We start from the raw sequence: 10,867 nt of genomic DNA on the forward strand, positions 1-10,867 counted from the left end.
TTGTTGTAATATACTTTGCATGGTACTAATGACGCATCAGAGAAAAATTAAGCAACAAAACAGTCGTTTTATTGTCGTTCTGATACAATGTAAACAAACCCACCAGCACAGAATCAGGACCCACCAGCACCTGACAGGACCAAATCACCAGCACAGAACGTTCTCTCGCAGGACAACCATACCCACCGTGATAATAGTGCATTGACTTGACATATCAACGATATAAGGATTCTACTTTTGTTGCGTTTTAAAAACAACAACAAACGCGACACAACGTTTACAAAATTTTGGTTAGAAAGAAATGCGGCCTAAGTTTATGATATATACATGCATTGGTTCAAGAATTGGATAAACATTATTTTCACCAGTTACTAGTTTCGTATGACTTTAAATATCAAACGTGCACTATAATTACACATAACTTTTGGGACTTTTAAACTAACAATAATGATATAGTTCTTGATTACTTGGAAATTCTGAGGTAGAAGTCAATCAAAGCACAGTTTTAAATAATAATTGACCAAAACCGTAAAAAAAGATAGTCTCCAACTAGTACGAATATGCCTCAATAACTTAATCCCAATGCAGACTAAAACACAATTTCAAAGAAATTCCTTTTGACGATTCTAAATATTTAAATTTTCTAAAAAGGTATGTGTTCTTTCGCTCTATACTGTCTAGTTTATGACGTAAACTGTGGATTCCTAGTTACCCTTAGTAACGTCAGCGATGAAGCAGCTTTATGTTGCTCTCGTCATTCTGCCGGTGTTAAGTCTCATAGCCTATTTCATGATAATAACTTTACCAGCAGACGTATGTGCCGTTGATAGTTTGGTTGGGTGGATAATGGATAGGTCAGTATCATCATTTATATATATAGCTCATTTTTTTTAAATTGGTTTCAGATTGAAATTCACATTAATCTGGACTGGCTTTCCCGTCTAATCAGTAATGCCGAATTTAATTATTCTGAGCTGCATAAAATAGTAATTACTCCAAGATTATTTTGAAATGTTCATGAGATTTTGAGGAAAATAATGTTTATAAAATTGCTGCTCTTCAATCTTGAAAATAGGAAACTATGATTCGAACTTATATGTGTTTCGAACCTGATGTTCAGTGGTTGTCGTTTGTTATTCTTCTTCTTTCATACCACCTCTGGTGTATTATCGCAAGTGGTTCATATGTATTTCTCGTTTCTCGTTTTTCACGTAGATTAGACCGTTGGTTTTCCTGGTTGAATGGTTTAACTCTAGTCATAATTATTTGAGGCACTTTATAACTTGCTGGTCGGTGTGAGCCCATGATCCGTGTTGAAGGCCGTACTTTGACCTTTCATGGTTTAATTTTTAAATATTGTGACTTGTGGATGGAGAGTTGTCTCATTGGCACTCATGTCACATCTTCTTATATCACTATATAATGTATAAAAAAAAGAAGATGTGGTATAATTGCCAATGAGACAACTCTTTACAAGAGACCAAATGACCATGTAATGACAGAAATTGACAATTAAAAGTCAACGTACGGCCTTCAACAATGAGCAAAGTCCTTACCGCAAAGTCGGCTATAAAAGACCCTAAAATGACAAATGTGAAACGATTGAAACGAGAAAACTAACGGCCTGATTTATTTACAATGTAATGAACACAATTATAAGTTATTTTCGTGCTTAAAGCGGTCATTACCTTTACCTAGTACAGTTATAGGTGTCCTCTATAAGCTGCGCTAGATAGTGAATAATTCATTTAGATCAGTTGGTAGAGTGGTGGGTTACTGTGCGATGGAGTTCCGCGACTGCGTAATCCCGGATAGTATAGCAATACATTTTGGAAGGAAAATCGTACTCTACGGTTACAAAAAACTAATCATGGCCAGTAAAACAACCCACGTTTAGAAGAAAGTTTTCTTTTATTTACAAATGCACTTTATTGATGAAGCAAATTGTTATCACGAATGTCTCATTTTATTTACTTGAAATAAAGGTTAATTTCAGATTGACGTGAGATTGCTGTTAGCCAATCAACATTATTTCTTATAATGAAACATACATTTAATGTTATTGCATTTAGGGGCAACTTATGCTCCCTAGTTACTTGTGCGATATCTTCTTCTGTTTTTTTCCAGTTACATATATGTATATTTCAGTGAATTCGTCAAAAACTTTTGTCATCTCTAGCCTCTATAGTGAACAGTACAGAATACAAGTCTCCCATAAATCTGTTGACAGAGTTGGAAAATGTAAGAACTACATGTTATACTTATTGTATGTTTTTGCAGAGACATATGTCTCTGGTTTTTGGTATTGTTCATTTATTTGATATCATCTTTTTAGTTTACTTTTCTTGGTTTGTTATCTGCTTTTTTCTTTTGGAATTTAATCTCTGTTAGTTTTCTCTCAGACTATTTTAACTTTATTTATAATTATCTATTTTCCATCTTGAATAATATACTTATTGTTTCCATACTTTCTTCAGACAGTGGCTAAACTAATGCAAAAAAGTTGATACTTTATTTTGTTTACTCGTGTATAATTGTTACATATTACAACTTTGTATTGTCTATAGGGCATTGTACTTGTCAATATTTACTTATTGGGCTGCACTGAGACTACTATAACACATTATAGTAGTCTCAGGGCTGCAGTATAAAGTATTCAAACTTAAGTCGATTCCGAACTGACAACGCCATGGCAAAAAAAAAGGAAAAACCAACAAAAGACATCGCCCAACATAGAACACTAAAGACTGAGCAACATGAAACCAACAAAATACCGGAGATAAATTCAGGTACCACGAAAAAAAGGTAACACCCGTCATGTTGCTTGTGTAAACACAAATTCGGTGATGTAAGACATGTAATAAAACACATACGAGGAAAAATAGTTTTTCAAAATATTTTCATCTTTTTTATCCATGTAAACGATTTTTCAAAACATTTTTTTTAAACAGGGTTGCCAATGAAATGTAAGAACGGTAGATCAAGGATTCAGATAGTAAGTCTTACTATATAAATCCTGGGTTAGATTAACACCATTTTACACAGACTTCTTTTATTTTGTTCTATTTTAAATAAAAGGCTTATTTTTTTCATTTTATTACTTCTGATCTCCCCTCTAACAAAATTATATCTACTATACTAAAAAATAATCGGGTCAAGTAGGATAAACGGTACTGTAGTTCCTTCGGAAGAACAGAGTAATAAATCGGTTTATATGAACATAAATTGACAGACTGACAGGTCGACAGGTTGACACTTTAAAGGTCGACAAGTTTAAAAGTTGACAGGTTGACAAGTGTTAAGGTCGACAGGTCGACAGGTTGACAAGTGTTACGGTCGACAGGTCGACAGTCTGACAAGTGTTAAGGTCGACAGATTGACAAATGTTAAGGTCGACAAGTTGACAGGTTGACAAATGTTAAGGTCGACAGGTAGACAGGTTGAAGTGTTTAATTTTACAATTAAACAAGTAAATAAAAGTACATCATCCATTAAGTAAAATAAAATTAACTTCAGTTTTTAATCTTTTTTACAAGTATTGACTTGTAACTTTTATATCTGTTCGCTGTCAATCTGTTTACTATTTGTACATTTTACATTTCTCAAAATGAAATTGTCAACCTGTCGACTTGTCGATCTGTCTACCAGTCACTAATAATACTATTTTACACTTTATAAATGCTCTGAAGTTGTCAATCTGTTATTTTGTCAACCTGTCAACCTGTCGACTTGTCAACCATAATTTACTTGTTATTATATTAAATTATCAACTTATCAATCTGTCAACCTGTCGACTTGTCAACCTGTCAACCACTTATTTCAACCATAAAATTTTTAAAATTGTCAACCTGTCGACTTGTCAACCTGTCAACCACTTAGGGGGGGGGGGGGGGCTAGGATGAAATTTGAAAAAATAGGCACGACAGGAGTTTTGAGTGAAAAAAAGGCAGGATGAGACACTTTGCAAAAAAAAAAGGCAGGATGACAATTTAGGTAACAAAAGTCAGGATAAACTAATAAAAAAAAGGCAGGACCGAATAGAGTGAAAAATAAAAAGGCAGGACAGAGATTACAACTAAAAAAAATGCAGGACAAAATTTTTAATCGTAGCTACCCCCCCCCCCCCAACCCCCCCCCACCCCCTAAAAATCAAATGGTAGCTCCCTAAAATTCTCCAATAACAAGGTTTTACGACGGGTTGTACATAAACTTAAAATAGTCCATGAAAATGAGGTCAATGATGAACCTTCTGCTTATAATATCCACGAATCAATTTATGTGCACGTCCTTGTCTCAGGTGGAGTATTGTTCAACTGGCAAGCATAGCACATTCACCTCCTTATGGTCATTGAAACATCCATGACAATGGGGACAAGGTCAGATGAGCCCTCCATGCCAGACGTGCACATGCTGAATCAATTCATATGTCAAATATAACCTATTGCTTGTGGTATGAGAAAACATGTTTGCTCTATATATATAAGGCAGTGGCTATTTGACCGGCACCGGCAAAATAGCAAATTTGCTATTTAGCCGGCTCTAAATTATATCTAACTGGAATTAAAATTTAAGAATAATAATTAAGTATAAAAAAAAATTTTCTATTTAAAAACTTTTGTTACTGTTGCTCATATAAACACTTAAACTTCTTATCTAAAAAAAAAAAAACAAATGGGAACACATCGAAAATTTGACAAAAATAAAAATATGGTGAATTTATTATAAATAGAAGTGAAGTAATAAAATAAATTAAAAAGTAAAATACAAATATGATAATAGTCACTTTGTAGCTATTCCGGAAACTAGTATACTCTTTTCATTTACGGAACCAGCATTGTGATTGTGTTGCCGATGCAATCGCAGAATGGTCTTTCAGTACCATGAGAAGACTTACAAATGAGAAATACAATTATAATCAAGCGATTATCTGGCTTGGTCTTTAAACAAAAACCGTGAAAAAATAAAAATTTCATCAGACACATTTTTTTTCAGTATAAGAAGGAAATGTTCCTTGATTTTTAGAATTATATTTGAAAATGAAAAGGTGAAAAAAAGACTAAAACAAAGAGAAATGTAATTGTATTTATTTATGTATTTTCTCATTTGAAAAATAACATGTTAGTTGTACAGACGCTGCTCCTTATTATCCAATCTAGCTCAACCCAATACACATTAGAAGTTTGTTTTTCTCTAATTATTTTTTTTCTTCAAATTATTATATGATTTTTATGAGGTCATGTTAAGTTCCAGGAAATTGCGAGAATGCAGAATTTTTCACTTTTAACACCAGAGCTTCCAGGGGCCTTGAGGGGCCCCAAGACCCCTCGCCATATGACTTACATGTACCCCCGGCTTTAAGTACACATTATTTTGGCCTATATATAACTCAAACTTTAAGAGCAGAAAATGAGAAAAGGTAATAGACGAGAAGTAATACCGTCATCATTTTTTGAAACTCTGCCACAAAATCATGCAAGTCAAAATATTGGACAAAAGAGTAAAGAGTTGTCAATCTTATTTTTTTTTGTACAAGTGCATTTACTTCGTAAACATGACCAGAATAGCAAACCCATTGACGAAAGACAAACTAACTTTTGAATAAAGAAATGAATACATGTTAAACCATTGATTTGTTTTTATTTCAAAGATGTAAACAATACGACTTGTGTACATAAAACTTGTTACATATGGGCAGTGTGAACGCTGTCTAAGTTGAATTATACAGCTCTATAGATATAACCCAATCTTTTTGCAGTTCTTCTGTGAATATTCACGAGTTGGTTGACCGTTATGGAATAACCGTTTCACAGATGATATCCAATATGTTTCTTAAGTCGCAACTACAATCCTCTTCCTTTTTCATGAATGTAACCTATTTACTGGGTTTGTAATAACATGAGCAACACGACGAGTGCCACATATGGAGCAGATTCTGCTTACCCTTCCGGAACACCTGAGATCACCCAAGTATTTGGTGGGGTTCAGTCTTTAGTTTTATATGTTGTTTCTTGTGTACAATAATTTGTCTGTTTGTCTTTTTCATTTTTAGCCATGGCGTTGGCAGTTTATTTTTGATTTATGAGTTTGACTGTTCCTCTAGTATCATTCGCCCCTCTTTTAACGTATCAATGTCCATGGGAAATAATGGGAACTTTATTAAAGTGGAAGGAGTTGCAGTGGCTTACAAGCCCACATCTTGTGTGTGAGGTGATGAGCCTGAAGAAAAATTCCATATTCCTGTGTGAAAAAGAGACCTTTCCTAATGCAAGCTAGTTCTGAATTTACCTATTTCTCTGTTTCGTTTTGAATTTAACTGGGTTTTTAAAACACTTTCATGTAATTTCACAGGGTTTCTGTGCAGGAATACGTTCTTTTATTATACCTTTTTAAAATAGTAATTATTCTGTCCTTCGTCTGGCTCAAAATGATGAATATTGCAAAGACTTCAAAACTTCTCTAGTACTAGTACATCATTTGGAGATGTATTGTATAGTTTATCACTGTATTTTATGAGTACTGCTCAAAAAGCATTTATAAATATTGTTTGAGGTAATACATGTACAATGAAATGATGGCTGATGTGGATTGTTTTCAACAAATTTTCAAGTCTGCCAATTTTTGTCATGTTTATATAGACTGAGGATTTTTTTTATACCTTTTTAATAAAAGACATACTGTCTCTTTGTCCTTGAAATATGTAAATTGTGGGTTTGTTTTCTAAGTTTTTGTCAATCATAAGAAATTTTATTGTTGCACTCTTTAATATTTGGGTTATTAGGCTTTTTGTGTTGTTGCAAGGGGAAGGGGTAGGTTTTTTAAAAGAACGTCATAAAGATATTCAAGCAATCATTTAGATCAAGATAAGCAATTTCATAAAACTTCTTCAGGTGTCTTCTCATGTACATGTACAAATACCCTGTATCCTTTGTTTTGAAAGCAATGATCCATAAAGAAACATTCGTTGCAGTATACATCCACTCCATAAGTTTGGGGAAGGAGGTATTTTGGCATAAAAAACAAGGACTCCATATAATGTGGTAAAATTTATGTAATATTGATCACATAATATTAATAGTGTTCTTTTGATCACGGAATATATACATATTGCGTTTTAAAAACAACAACAAACGCGACACAACGTTTACAAAATTTTGGTTAGAAAGAAATGCGGCCTAAGTTTATGATATATACATGTATTGGTTCAAGAATTGGATAAACATTATTTTCACCAGTTACTAGTTTCGTATGACTTTAAATATCAAACGTGCACTATAATTACACATAACTTTTGGGACTTTTAAACTAACAATAATGATATAGTCCTTGATTACTTGGAAATTCTGAGGTAGAAGTCAATCAAAGCACAGTTTTAAATAATAATTGACCAAAACCGTAAAAAAAGATAGTCTCCAACTAGTACGAATATGCCTCAATAACTTAATCCCAATGCAGACTAAAACACAATTTCAAAGAAATTCCTTTTGACGATTCTAAATATTTAAATTTTCTAAAAAGGTATGTGTTCTTTCGCTCTATACTGTCTAGTTTATGACGTAAACTGTGGATTCCTAGTTACCCTTAGTAACGTCAGCGATGAAGCAGCTTTATGTTGCTCTCGTCATTCTGCCGGTGTTAAGTCTCATAGCCTATTTCATGATAATAACTTTACCAGCAGACGTATGTGCCGTTGATAGTTTGGTTGGGTGGATAATGGATAGGTCAGTATCATCATTTATATATATAGCTCATTTTTTTTAAATTGGTTTCAGATTGAAATTCACATTAATCTGGACTGGCTTTCCCGTCTAATCAGTAATGCCGAATTTAATTATTCTGAGCTGCATAAAATAGTAATTACTCCAAGATTATTTTGAAATGTTCATGAGATTTTGAGGAAAATAATGTTTATAAAATTGCTGCTCTTCAATCTTGAAAATAGGAAACTATGATTCGAACTTATATGTGTTTCGAACCTGATGTTCAGTGGTTGTCGTTTGTTATTCTTCTTCTTTCATACCACCTCTGGTGTATTATCGCAAGTGGTTCATATGTATTTCTCGTTTCTCGTTTTTCACGTAGATTAGACCGTTGGTTTTCCTGGTTGAATGGTTTAACTCTAGTCATAATTATTTGAGGCACTTTATAACTTGCTGGTCGGTGTGAGCCCATGATCCGTGTTGAAGGCCGTACTTTGACCTTTCATGGTTTAATTTTTAAATATTGTGACTTGTGGATGGAGAGTTGTCTCATTGGCACTCATGTCACATCTTCTTATATCACTATATAATGTATAAAAAAAAGAAGATGTGGTATAATTGCCAATGAGACAACTCTTTACAAGAGACCAAATGACCATGTAATGACAGAAATTGACAATTAAAAGTCAACGTACGGCCTTCAACAATGAGCAAAGTCCTTACCGCAAAGTCGGCTATAAAAGACCCTAAAATGACAAATGTGAAACGATTGAAACGAGAAAACTAACGGCCTGATTTATTTACAATGTAATGAACACAATTATAAGTTATTTTCGTGCTTAAAGCGGTCATTACCTTTACCTAGTACAGTTATAGGTGTCCTCTATAAGCTGCGCTAGATAGTGAATAATTCATTTAGATCAGTTGGTAGAGTGGTGGGTTACTGTGCGATGGAGTTCCGCGACTGCGTAATCCCGGATAGTATAGCAATACATTTTGGAAGGAAAATCGTACTCTACGGTTACAAAAAACTAATCATGGCCAGTAAAACAACCCACGTTTAGAAGAAAGTTTTCTTTTATTTACAAATGCACTTTATTGATGAAGCAAATTGTTATCACGAATGTCTCATTTTATTTACTTGAAATAAAGGTTAATTTCAGATTGACGTGAGATTGCTGTTAGCCAATCAACATTATTTCTTATAATGAAACATACATTTAATGTTATTGCATTTAGGGGCAACTTATGCTCCCTAGTTACTTGTGCGATATCTTCTTCTGTTTTTTTCCAGTTACATATATGTATATTTCAGTGAATTCGTCAAAAACTTTTGTCATCTCTAGCCTCTATAGTGAACAGTACAGAATACAAGTCTCCCATAAATCTGTTGACAGAGTTGGAAAATGTAAGAACTACATGTTATACTTATTGTATGTTTTTGCAGAGACATATGTCTCTGGTTTTTGGTATTGTTCATTTATTTGATATCATCTTTTTAGTTTACTTTTCTTGGTTTGTTATCTGCTTTTTTCTTTTGGAATTTAATCTCTGTTAGTTTGCTCTCAGACTATTTTAACTTTATTTATAATTATCTATTTTCCATCTTGAATAATATACTTATTGTTTCCATACTTTCTTCAGACAGTGGCTAAACTAATGCAAAAAAGTTGATACTTTATTTTGTTTACTCGTGTATAATTGTTACATATTACAACTTTGTATTGTCTATAGGGCATTGTACTTGTCAATATTTACTTATTGGGCTGCACTGAGACTACTATAACACATTATAGTAGTCTCAGGGCTGCAGTATAAAGTATTCAAACTTAAGTCGATTCCGAACTGACAACGCCATGGCAAAAAAAAAAGGAAAAACCAACAAAAGACATCGCCCAACATAGAACACTAAAGACTGAGCAACATGAAACCAACAAAATACCGGAGATAAATTCAGGTACCACGAAAAAAAGGTAACACCCGTCATGTTGCTTGTGTAAACACAAATTCGGTGATGTAAGACATGTAATAAAACACATACGAGGAAAAATAGTTTTTCAAAATATTTTCATCTTTTTTATCCATGTAAACGATTTTTCAAAACATTTTTTTTAAACAGGGTTGCCAATGAAATGTAAGAACGGTAGATCAAGGATTCAGATAGTAAGTCTTACTATATAAATCCTGGGTTAGATTAACACCATTTTACACAGACTTCTTTTATTTTGTTCTATTTTAAATAAAAGGCTTATTTTTTTCATTTTATTACTTCTGATCTCCCCTCTAACAAAATTATATCTACTATACTAAAAAATAATCGGGTCAAGTAGGATAAACGGTACTGTAGTTCCTTCGGAAGAACAGAGTAATAAATCGGTTTATATGAACATAAATTGACAGACTGACAGGTCGACAGGTTGACACTTTAAAGGTCGACAAGTTTAAAAGTTGACAGGTTGACAAGTGTTAAGGTCGACAGGTCGACAGGTTGACAAGTGTTACGGTCGACAGGTCGACAGTCTGACAAGTGTTAAGGTCGACAGATTGACAAATGTTAAGGTCGACAAGTTGACAGGTTGACAAATGTTAAGGTCGACAGGTAGACAGGTTGAAGTGTTTAATTTTACAATTAAACAAGTAAATAAAAGTACATCATCCATTAAGTAAAATAAAATTAACTTCAGTTTTTAATCTTTTTTACAAGTATTGACTTGTAACTTTTATATCTGTTCGCTGTCAATCTGTTTACTATTTGTACATTTTACATTTCTCAAAATGAAATTGTCAACCTGTCGACTTGTCGATCTGTCTACCAGTCACTAATAATACTATTTTACACTTTATAAATGCTCTGAAGTTGTCAATCTGTTATTTTGTCAACCTGTCAACCTGTCGACTTGTCAACCATAATTTACTTGTTATTATATTAAATTATCAACTTATCAATCTGTCAACCTGTCGACTTGTCAACCTGTCAACCACTTATTTCAACCATAAAATTTTTAAAATTGTCAACCTGTCGACTTGTCAACCTGTCAACCACTTAGGGGGGGGGGGGGGGGGGGGGGGGGGCTAGGATGAAATTTGAAAAAATAGGCACGACAGGAGTTTTGAGTGAAAAAAAGGCAGGATGAGACACTTTGCAAAAAAAAAAAAGGCAGGATGACAAT

General features: G+C 33.5%; 2 long non-coding RNA genes across 2 annotated transcripts; both read left to right on the forward strand.

Annotated features, from left to right (window-relative positions):
• Positions 1-718: 718 nt before the first annotated feature.
• LOC143066635 (uncharacterized) lies at positions 719-3,092 on the forward strand. Its single transcript, XR_012975710.1, has 3 exons — positions 719-854; positions 2,149-2,241; positions 2,952-3,092. It is a non-coding gene; the product is annotated as an uncharacterized LOC143066635 (long non-coding RNA).
• A 4,478-nt stretch (positions 3,093-7,570) lies between these two features.
• On the forward strand, positions 7,571-9,957 carry LOC143069390 (uncharacterized). The gene is made up of 3 exons (XR_012976382.1): positions 7,571-7,718; positions 9,013-9,105; positions 9,817-9,957. It is a non-coding gene; the product is annotated as an uncharacterized LOC143069390 (long non-coding RNA).
• Positions 9,958-10,867: the final 910 nt, after the last annotated feature.

This window comes from Mytilus galloprovincialis, chromosome 3 (genome assembly GCF_965363235.1).
Source record: "Mytilus galloprovincialis chromosome 3, xbMytGall1.hap1.1, whole genome shotgun sequence".
In the NCBI taxonomy this organism is placed as follows: Eukaryota; Metazoa; Mollusca; class Bivalvia; order Mytilida; family Mytilidae; genus Mytilus; species Mytilus galloprovincialis.